General features: G+C 37.0%; 1 non-coding gene across 1 annotated transcript; it reads right to left on the bottom strand.

Annotated features, from left to right (window-relative positions):
- Positions 1-268: 268 nt before the first annotated feature.
- On the bottom strand, positions 269-375 carry LOC128294225 (small nucleolar RNA R71). The gene has a single exon (XR_008284539.1). It is a non-coding gene; the product is annotated as a small nucleolar RNA R71 (small nucleolar RNA).
- Between the last annotated feature and the right edge of the window lie 11,204 nt (positions 376-11,579).

Genomic DNA, 11,579 nt, shown 5'->3' with positions numbered 1-11,579 from the left:
CACAATTCAAATGATACAACAGTTTGTTTAGTTTGATGATTTACAGGACGAGGATCCCAACGCTCACTTGGCAAATTTCCTAGAATTTTGCGATACCTTTAAAATTAATGGCGTTTCTGATGGCGCCATCGACCTTCGGTTGTTTCCCTTTTCGTTAAGGAATAAGGCTAAACAATGGTTGAATTTGTTACCATAGGGGTCAATCACTACTTCAGAACAAATGATCGAAAAGTTTTTATTAAAATATTTTTCGCCAGCTAAAATGGCTAAACTGTGTAATGATATCTCTTATTTTGTGCAGATGGATTTATAGACACTCTACGATGCATGGAAGAGATAAAAGGACCTTTTGCAAAGATGTCCTCACCATGGGTTACCACTCTGGCTACAGGTTCAAACTTTTCATATTGGCCTGAAGCCTTCGACTCGACAAATGGTTGATGCAGCTACTGGCAGAACCATCAATAATAAAAAACCTGAAGATGCCTATAAATTTATAGAGGAGATGTCACTCAATAACTATTAGTGGCAAGTCATGAGGACAAAGCCAACGAAAACAACCAGTGTTTATAACGTCGATTCAGTCACCATGCTCTCTAATCAGGTAGAAATCTTGAATAAGAAAATTGATGGTTTTATTAGTTCTTCACAGGTTCACCCAGTAATGCAGTGCGAAGCAAATGGAGGTGGATCGAGCAGTTCAGAATACCCACCTTATGGCCACCACATGGAGAACGATCAGTTAAATTACATGGGTAATAATCTTCGATCTCAAAACAATCCTTATAGCAATACTTACAATGCAAGTTGGAGGAATCACCCAAATTTTCATAGGGAGGCCAAGGAAATCAGAAACCACCACCCCCTTCAGGCTTTCAGCAACCACCATACCAGCAGGAGAAAAAGTCAAACCTTGAGGAGATGCTAACCAAATTCATCTTGGTGTCAAAGACTCATTTTCAGAATACCGAGACGGCACTCAAAAATCAACAAGTATCAATCCAGAGGCTCGAAACTCAGATTGGATAGCTTGCCAAGTTGATTTTTGAAAGACCACAAGGTAGTCTACCAAGCAACACTGAATCTAACCCAAGGAAGCAACTCAATGCAATTGCCATTCAAGATGAGGAAGGGTTAAGGGCAAAACCAAGGCCAGAACCGGTGGTAAGTGAAGGTAAGAATGAGGTAGGCCAAAATAAACAAAAATTGGCAAGTACAGAATATAAACCTCATGTGCCATACCCCAATGTGATAAAGAAAGACCGCTCAGACGACAATTTAGTAAATTCCTTAAACTTTTAAAGAAACTACATATTAACCTACCATTTATTGAAGCACTTTCATAGATGCCGAACACAGTCAAATTTTTAAGGGAGCTTCTAGCAAATAAACGAAAGTTAGATGAATGGTCACATGTGGAGTTGAACGTGGTTTGCTCAGCCAGTCTTCAGAATAAACTACCCAACAAACTAAAAGATCTAGGGTATTTTACGATTCCTTATTTAATTGGTAGTTTAGATTTTAATAATGTGTTGGCTGATCTAGGGGCTAGTATCAATGTTATGCCTTACAAATTGTTTAAGCAACTAGGTCTAGGGAAACCCAAACAAACTAGGATGAGCATTCCATTAGCAGATAAAACTGTCAGATTCCTTAGGGGTATCGTTGAAGATGTACTCGTTAAAATTGACAAATTTATATTCCCAGTTGATTTTGTTGTTTTAGACATAGAAGAGAACAGTAATGTTCCTTTAATTTTGGGAAGGCCTTTTTTAGCAACTACAAGAACAATTATTGGCGTTGGCACAGGTGAACTAACACTTCGTGTAAGAGACGAGACAATCAACCTTCAAGCTCGCAACCCGAACAACACATCGAAAATTGAAGGTGATTGTACAAATTGTTCTACTAAAACTGATCATACAGTGCAACCTATTTTACAAGACACACATGAGCCATGTTCAATCCACAATAAAGAATGTACCCGTAAAGAATGAAGGTTACGAATCTAGGAGTTAGATGAATGGCTGACATTTAAACCGAGAAAACACGATAAACCAAAACTATGCCAGAACGAGCTCAATGCCTCACCAAGTCAACTTAAGGTTGGAGATAAAGTTTCATTAGATGCCATAGATCCTCACATTGACACTGCCAAACCGAATGAAAAAATTCCTCTTACGGTACTTAGCATTTTCCCATTTGGTACAGTCAAGGTAAGTCATCCTAAATTTGGCACCTTTAATACAGTCGAGGTAAGTCATCCCAAATTCGGCACCTTTAAGGTAAACAATACCCACCTAAAAGCTTATTTTGATAGGATTCATAGCAGGAATGAGGAGTATAAACTCCTCAAACCACCATAACCATTCACCAGAGAGGTAAGTCGAGCTTAGACTATAAATAAGCACTTCTTGGGAGGCAACCCGAGCACTAACAATATTAATTTCTTTAAATTTTAGTTTTAACATCTAACATACTAACTGACTCATGAAACGCAGGCTTTCTAAAGCACACACGGCCAGGCACACGGGTGTGCCTTAGGCCATGTGAAAACAGGGCGAAATTTTCCCCAACACAGGATGCGATAAGTCGCCACAGTCGTGCATAAGGATCATGGGCGAATCTACCAAAATAGCACGCTCATGTCGTAGAACCATGATTGAACCTGAGAAAATAGCACAGGCATTCGCCACGTCCGTGTCTAGAACTCATGGTCGAACCTGTCAGATTAACACGGGCATGGGCCTAAATACACGGGCGTGGGAGAAGTGAACGAAGACAGACACGGCCGTGTGCACTGATACGCCCAAAGAACACGGGCGTGGGCCAAATGTCAGACGCGCCCAAATTCAAAATTCGTGAATCACACGGGCAAAAATTGGGGAACACGGGCGTGTCCCCTGGCCGTGTGTCCCAAAATCTATAAATATCCTTCACTATTCATCATCTTCTTCACCCAAAATCCCTAACCCTAGTCGCTGCAAGTCCACACAGCGTTTACTTTTTCTCTCTATTTTCTTCATCCCTTTTACTAATTTTATGATTCTTATGGTTTTATTTGGCAGATTTTTTTATTTATATTTATAGTTCTCACCATATTCATGCTCATAGTTCTCACCATATTCATGCTCATACATTTATTCTTTGCCACTTTAGTTAATGCTTTCTGATACATTCATTCTTTTTGTGTGTTCCCATAAGAGTCTAGTTCAGTCATTTTATGTTGAAAATAATCATGCTTTTATTATGTCAATTGCTATATAAACTTCTATCATTTAGATTAAACTGCTGAGTATTATTGGTTGGACTGGTTAGTTTAACTATATTCATGTTTACTTCTTGAGTTAATTAGTTTTGCTATATTCTTTTTTCTTCTTCCAGGTATACCATGTCAAGCTCACGTGGCAAGAAAATTATCGTTCCCTCTTCAAAAAAGTGGAAAGGGGCATCTTCCTCGGGCCCTATCGCAGAAATTCACCACCCATACATCCAATTTTTACCCGGCAATCAGGAGGAACTATTCCAAATCTTACGGGCCCGACCTTTTAGTGTAGGCCACTGCATTGACTGGACAGCGCTTGAACAAGTCCACTTGGCTGACGATGTACGAGCACTCCAGACAACCGATCCATGGGACCTCTTCTTTGCGATCATCGAGCCAACGTACCTTAAGCTCACACTCGAACTTTGCTCGACATTCCATGTTCAAGACATCATGACCAACTTTGATGATCCTGGAATAGTCTAGTTCCGTCTCGACGGTTTAGCCCACCAGTTGAGTGTGCCCGAGTTCGATATAGCTTTGGGCCTGTACACAAAGGAGTTCATGGATAAGAACGACCTCGACACTCTCTGTCACCACATCCACTACTCTCCCTCGAAATGCTGGTATGCTTTGGTCCCCGGTTCAGCCACCTACGACCCGAGCCGCTCCAAGGCATCAGCTCTCTCCCCCTCCTTGAGGTACTTACACTCCATCTTGGCACACACTTTGACAAGACGTCGAGAGAGTACCAGCGTCGTCAACACTCACGACACCTACTTTCTATAGAGCATGGCGAACGGGCATGTACTCGACCTCGCCTACTTTATTGCCCTCGCCATTCGCCACCAAGCGGAGCAACATAGGAGGGGGGCCATCTCCATTGGCCCCTACGTGACTCGACTGGCACGGTACTTCGGGCTCCTCAACACAGCAGCCCAATCATCCTCCCTTACTCTTATTGGCTAGATGTCCCCACAAGGCATCTCGAGAATGCTTAGTATGAGGATGATCGAGAAGTGCCGAGGAACCCACCCTCCTTAGTATCGCCTCGCCCAATCAGCCAAGGAGGGAGACCCTGAGGACATTACTGATGATGTCCCTCCACGTCATGAGGACCCACCGTCTCAGCCACCACCACCCTCTCGTCCAGTTCATGCGGCGGCTTTATACGCTGGCATCTCTGAGCGCCTTACCCGATTCAAGCAACAGTGTCTTTAGCGCTTCGATAACATTGATGCTACTTTACAGCAGATTTGTCAATACTTCCACATCTCATCGCCACCCCCACCTCACGAATCACCTAGCGATGAAGATGTTTAAAAATTTTTATTTATTATTTTATGTTTTTATTTTTATTCTATTTTAAGACTACTTTTTATTTTTTCTTTAAGCTTATTTCTATTAGATTTTATAATTTTTATTTTACAATTATCAATTTCGGCTGTTCCATTACGAGTAATTATGCTTTCTTATACTTCCTAAAAAGTTCCTGATTTTGTCACTGTTATAAAGAGCTCCTCAAGCTCGTCATCACATAGGAACTAAAAACTCCACCGGGAAAGGTTCTCCATGACTGCCATGTTTTACTCGACCACGACCATAGCTACCACCAGATATAATATTCTTTTGGCGCAAGACTTATAGACTAATGAACCTCTAACACCACCGGAGTATTCTCCTCCACTCTCATGCCGATTATTCTCCAAAACTCCAATTCAAGGAATTTATTCATCATTCAGGAAGTTTCACTTCTCTCCCTATCTTATGATTATAAATCTATCTTTTTCAATATATCTACCTTTTTACATTGAGGGCAATGTACATCTTAAGTGTGGGGGGTCTTTTATATCAGAAAAATCCCTGAATTTTTTTTTTATTCTCATGCGATCTTCTCATATCATTGTTAGAATGAATTCCAGTTAGTCTATAATGTTTATTGATATATCTTGAATTAAAACATAGGCATTTATGCATTGATTGTTTAAACTTTAAGATATTAGGGAATCAAGCATGATAAGTTAATTGTTGAAGAATTAAAAACTTTTAGGTTGTTTCCCCAATTTTAGGTATTATTTTGAGTTGGAATTCACAAGTTTAAACATCAAAAAGCCATAATTTTTGTGAGATCTTGAGCCTTTAGAGCATCTATTATTTCTTTCATGCTCACTTTCATTATGAGTCGTCCAAGATTGAATTGTTATTCTAGAACTTGCTTGATTATGCATGTCAAGACCACACCATTTGATTTGATATGTCAAAATGATAAAGGCACTTAGGTTTAACCCACTCACTCCATAAAAAGCCTACCTTCACAATTAACCCTTAGTGAACTCCCTTGAGCCTAACAACCCATTCATTGATTTACCCTCAATATTAACCTATAACTCATTATTGTTGAAACCCCCTAAATTAATTTGATCCCTATTTTTGTCGAGATTTGTGTTGGAATAGTTGCTTAGCTATGTTTTATTTTATTTTGTAATTTGACTTGTTCTTAAATATATATGTATACATATTAGTAGTAGTGATCTTCTGAGCTAAAGAAGTTAAATTCCATATTCTGAGAAAAAGCTCTATTGTACGCAATTGATGACTAGTCATTTTCTAGTTAGGCAATTTTTCAATTTAATCTCGATTCTAACCCTTTCTTTCAGCTTATGACCACACCCTCTAACCAAAGCCACATTACAACCCTCTAAAGACCTTTTGATTGATTTTTCATCTCAATTTATAGTGGTGGAGATTTGATTTTCATGCAAGCCTATGGTAATGACTTTTCATTATTGACTATTGAGTGCTTCATTTATTATACTAAAACACGTCGAGTGATTTGAGTGAATCTTTAGTGAGGTTGTGAAACTATGTGATATTTTGAATCAAAGGTAATTACTTAAATAAGGGGAGACACCTATGTTTTCATGATAAAATGCCCAACTTGGAATGTTTGAAACTTTGATGTTCTTTCAGTTGAATTTTCAATGTATGATTACCTATGGATTATTTTGAGATATTATTGATAGAAATTATAAGTTAAGAAGAATTTATTTTGATTATGAGTTGAAGATTTTGCTTGAGGACAAGCAAATGCTTAAGTGTAGGGGTATTTGATAAACCGTAATTCATACATATTTCTATCCCATGCTTAGCACATTTTATGGATTATTTTTCCTTAAAATTGGTGAATTCGATGCTCCTAATGCCTTAATTTAATGTTTTATACTTAGGTGAGCATAATAGAGTGAAAGGAACGAGAAACGGGCCAAAAACGGAGAAAATTGGCCAACGTACGAAATCAACACGGCCTGGACTTCCTCACACGAGCAGACCACACGGCCATGTCCCTTTGGCAAGGTTAAAGCATGATTTACATGGGTAGATCACACGCCCATGCCCATTTAACAGCCTTGACCACGGCCTTAAGCAATCGTACACGAGCGTGTCACACGGGCGTGTCCCTGCCGAGCCCAAGTTTAGTCCAATTCAGAAAAGGCCAATTTTGAGGGCTCTTAGGCATTCCAAAGCCTATTTAAACACATGATGTGTAACGCCCCGTACCCGAGACCATTGCCGGAGTCGAACACGAGGTGTTAACGGACTTAATTCATTTACTTACACAGTTCATTTTAAAATTTCCAGACAAGCTGGCTAACTGCATCACAGTTACTTTAAAAATCATATCTCGAGTTCCAAAACTCGAAAACCGATCCCGTAAATTTTTCCTGAAACTACACTCATATGTCCATCTAAAAATTTTTTTCTAGAATTTTTTGGTCGAGACAATTAGTACAATTTATTAGTTAAAGTCTCCCCTATTTCAGGGTTCAACTACTCTGACCTTCATGCATTACGACTTAGATATCTCCCTGTACAGAGCTTCAATACTTATTCCATTTGCTTCCAATGAAACTAGACTCAAAAATGAATCTATAAATATAAAGCATAACTTCTAATTGTCTCTGGTTAATTTATGGTAAATTTTCAAAATCGGAATAGGGGATCCAGAAAATGCTCTGGCCCTGTTTCACGAAAACTTAAACATCTCATAAAATACGGCTCATATGGTTGTTTCGTTTCTTTCATATGAAAATAGACTCATCAAGATTCGATTACATAATTTATTCACTATTTAATTCCATTCCTACTATTTTTAGTGATTTTTCCAACTTACATCACTGCTGCTGTCAGCATCTATTTTAAGGTAAATTTTACCTATTTCATAATTTTCCATGAATCAAATAGCAAATTGACATACATTATTATCAAGGGTAATCCCGATTAGCCATGACGTACGTAGCACCAATAGGACCATGATTGGCCATTCCAATGGCTAGTCATTACCAAACATTTCCACACCACTTAATAACCATATCACAAGACCATAATGTTATACTTCGAAATATACGAGCCATTTTCGCATGGCTATACGAATACACATTACCAAAGGGTACTTAATTAACAATAAGGGTCAACCCTATACATGCCATTTTCAAAATTGAACTAAAAGAGTACCAAAAAGTGGCTTAGATAGTGTGGATGACTTGACTTTGACACTCCCGAGTCCGATAGGTGATTTAACAAAATCTATAAAACAGAGAATCAAAGTAATGAGTAAGCATTTTAATGCTTAGTAAGTTCAAGTAATGAAATTACTTACGACTAAAGTACAGCGTTCATATGACTAAATGAATAGTTGCATATCGCATATTCCCAAAATCACACTTACTTCACACGTCAACCAAAGTATATTCATACGAGGGATCAAACCTAACTAAAGGCGGAAGTTGTTAATCAATAGAGCGCATACTATCTAAAAAGGAATTAACTTTTCCGATGCATATCTGAAACATACCTTATCTTTTGGATTTTATGAGCGTATTAATTGAAATTATTACAAGAAGATCGCTCATTTCCAAACCCAAGTACCTTCGATTTAGCGGATATAGCAACTCGCACAAATGCCTTGGTCTTAGCCCGGATATAGTCAATAGCACAAAAGCCTTCGGACTTAGCCCGGATATAGTCACTAGCACAAATGCCTTCGGACTTAGCCGGATATAGTCAATAGCACAAATGCCTTCGGACTTAGCCCGGATATAGTCACTAGCACAAATGCCTTCGGACTTAGCCCGGATATCATTCGAATAATCATGCACATATATCAATAAATCATGACACATCCATATTTCATCTTCATTACTAAAGCTCAAACACAAGACACTTATCAAACCTTACCAATTTCGGCTCAATAGCCACATACAAAGAGCATGATTTTGATTGGCTTTATAACATGATCACCTCAATATATAATTCAAGTAGAATCATTATATCACCATTTATTTGTTATGCTTATATGTCATGACTTAATCAAATCATAAACTAAGTTTCATTACTCGAAGACTTACCTCGGATATTTGGTACAGTTGCGGAGTGGCTACTCGTTTCCCTTATCTGAAATTGCCCCCCTATGCTCTTGAGCTTAAGTTCAACAAATTTTAACTAGTCATTAATCGACTATTCAAGTATTTCTTTCAGAATATAATTCATATGGATTCGACTTTCACACATATAGATTATAGTAAGCTTTATAAAAAATCAATAAATAATTCATTAGCAAATTTTCATTAATGTTTACAATATATTTACAATTTCCCTATAAGCTGACTTCCTGAGCAACAGTCACTAAAGTTTTTATAACTGGAGCTACGAAACTCCAAATCAATTGCCGTAAATTTTTCTTGACAGAAGACTCATTTACCTATTATCCATAAAATTTTCAAAATTTTTAGTTTAGCCCAACAATACCAGATTTTTCTTAAAGTTCACCTTGTTTCACTGTTTGACTAAACTGACTACTCTTCACTACGAATCAAATTTCTCATTATACAGAATTCAAAATATGTTCTCGTTTATTTCATTTGAAACTAGACTCATTAAGGAGTCTAAGCATATAAATTTTATCTTAGGTCCATTTTTGTACAATTTATACTGATTTTATAAAAACAGAACAGGGAATCTAGTAGTCATTTTGACTCAGCCCCACAATACTTAGAATATCTCAAGATCGGTAACTCTTTTGTTTTTATAGTTTCTTTTTTAAGAAACTAGACTCTTCAAGTTTTAATGACATAATTTATTCAGCTTCTAACTCAACTCCTACAAATTATGGCAATTTTCCAAAATCACCTTACTGCTGCTGTCCCCGAGCAGATTATTACCAAATCACTCTCTCACACATTCTTTGTATACATTTTATTTAAGCATGTATATCAACAATCGAATTCATCATATAAATATCTATAAATTCACTCAAACAATCTCAATACAACACATGGTGCTCAAACCATTATTCAAGTTCAAAACTCGGCTAATACACATATATACACTAGCAATCAAATACTAACATTTGCATTTCACCTTAATAGCTAGCTTAGCAAACCTTAATTTAACATATAATTGTTCATAACACAATTAAAGCATCCTCTCCACTCCATCAATTCAAAACACATGCATTACCCAATAATATCCAAAATCATTTTCAGCCTTAGTACACAACTTGTTAGCCGATATTTCTCCATTTAGCAACTAATGCACATATGTGCTCATTTGTTAGACTCTACTTCACCTAACTACCATTTTTTTCATCCAAATAACATGAACAACAACCATTTCTTGAACATTTTCTCTTAACCGATTACTCATGTTACCAACAAGATTCAAAATTTGGACATGGGCTAACTAAGGGACTTAGTAACTAGCTTAATACATTCAACAATTTCAAAAGCTACCATGAATTACATACCTTATTCAAGACTAGAAGGAGTGGCCGAATGTTTGTTTCCCCTTCCCCTTTCTTCTTAGAATTTTCGGCCAAAGATGTTAAAAGATGAACACTTATTTCCTTTCTTTGTTTTATTCACTTAATTAGTTTAACACCCTTTTTTCTTTTTTTTCATAAATTATGCCATTAATACATTATTTTATTATTATTACCCATCACATATTGCTTATCCTCATTGTCATGGCCGGCCACTACTATCAAAGTGGGGAAATTGACATGCAAGTCCACCCTTTTGATTACATGCATTATTGAACCACTTCTAGGATTACCTATCCCATTTCACATTTGTCTCACATAAGTCCTATTAAAAAGATTCACATTCAAATGAATAAATTAAAGATTGAAATTTTCACACATGCATGTTCATGCACAATAAACATAGAAAATAACGGTTCTTTATTTTTATAACTCGGTTTTGTGGTCCCAAAACCACTTTCCGACTAAGGTCAATTAGGGCTGTCACATGAGGAGGCACTTAGAAAGGGGGATGCAGAGGAGGAAGCAAGGAATTGCTCAAGGAAAGCCGATCGATCCATCTCAAAAGCTGGATTCACCATCAAGATTGAAGATCTCCCTTCAAATTCCCTCAGGAGTTTTGGGTTTTCTTATGTTTTGTTATTTTTATTCTTTTGTGATGTTTTCTTTCATTAGTATGAACTAAAACCCATAAATACCTAAGGGGAATGAAACCTAAGACGGACCTTGTTATTATTATCTGAATTGTATGATAAATATTTGACTTGTTCTTAATTATGTGTTCTTAATTCTTGTTTTGATATTCTAGGATACTGATTCAAGTTAAAGCTCTTATTCCCTTTCTAAGAGTAAATTTTTCATAATTAAGCGGAGTTGGTTGCGCGCCTAGAGATAGGGTGACAAGATTTTGCCGGATTAGGGTGAAACCTAATAAAGGGATCCATAGATTGAGTTAATGCAACCCTAGGGTGTTAATTAGAAAGAGATTTCAATTATTCAATCTAGAGTTAGACATTGTTAGTCTCGAGAGAGATAATAATATAACTTAGGGATCTCTACGGAACAAGTTGGATGAATAAATTGTCCGATTCAGAGTCAAATAACAAGTGAAGTCTAGGTGGATTTTTCCTTAGGTATTGTCTCAATCAATCAAGTTTTCCAAAAAGTATTTCCCCCAAATTTCTTTTCTGTGATTTCTTAGTTTAATTAATTAGTTAGATAAACAAAACCCTTTTATTTTTTTAGGCTAGATAATAAAAAGAAAGTTGATACTAGTACTTTTAGTTCCTTTGGGTTCAATAATGCGGTCTTGCTAAAGCTATACTACTGTTCGATAGGTACACTTACCTTCATCGTGATAATAGTTAGTTTCAAGAACGATTCATTATAAATATTTAAAACATGTCACGAATATCACGTATCACTTATAATGAGGCTTACGAGATCATCGAGAGAATAGCATGGAATAATTACCAGTGGTCGACAAATCGAGCAACT

The sequence above is a fragment of the Gossypium arboreum genome, chromosome 6 (genome assembly GCF_025698485.1).
Source record: "Gossypium arboreum isolate Shixiya-1 chromosome 6, ASM2569848v2, whole genome shotgun sequence".
In the NCBI taxonomy this organism is placed as follows: Eukaryota; Viridiplantae; Streptophyta; class Magnoliopsida; order Malvales; family Malvaceae; genus Gossypium; species Gossypium arboreum.
This window is presented reverse-complemented; position numbering and strand designations above follow the sequence as displayed.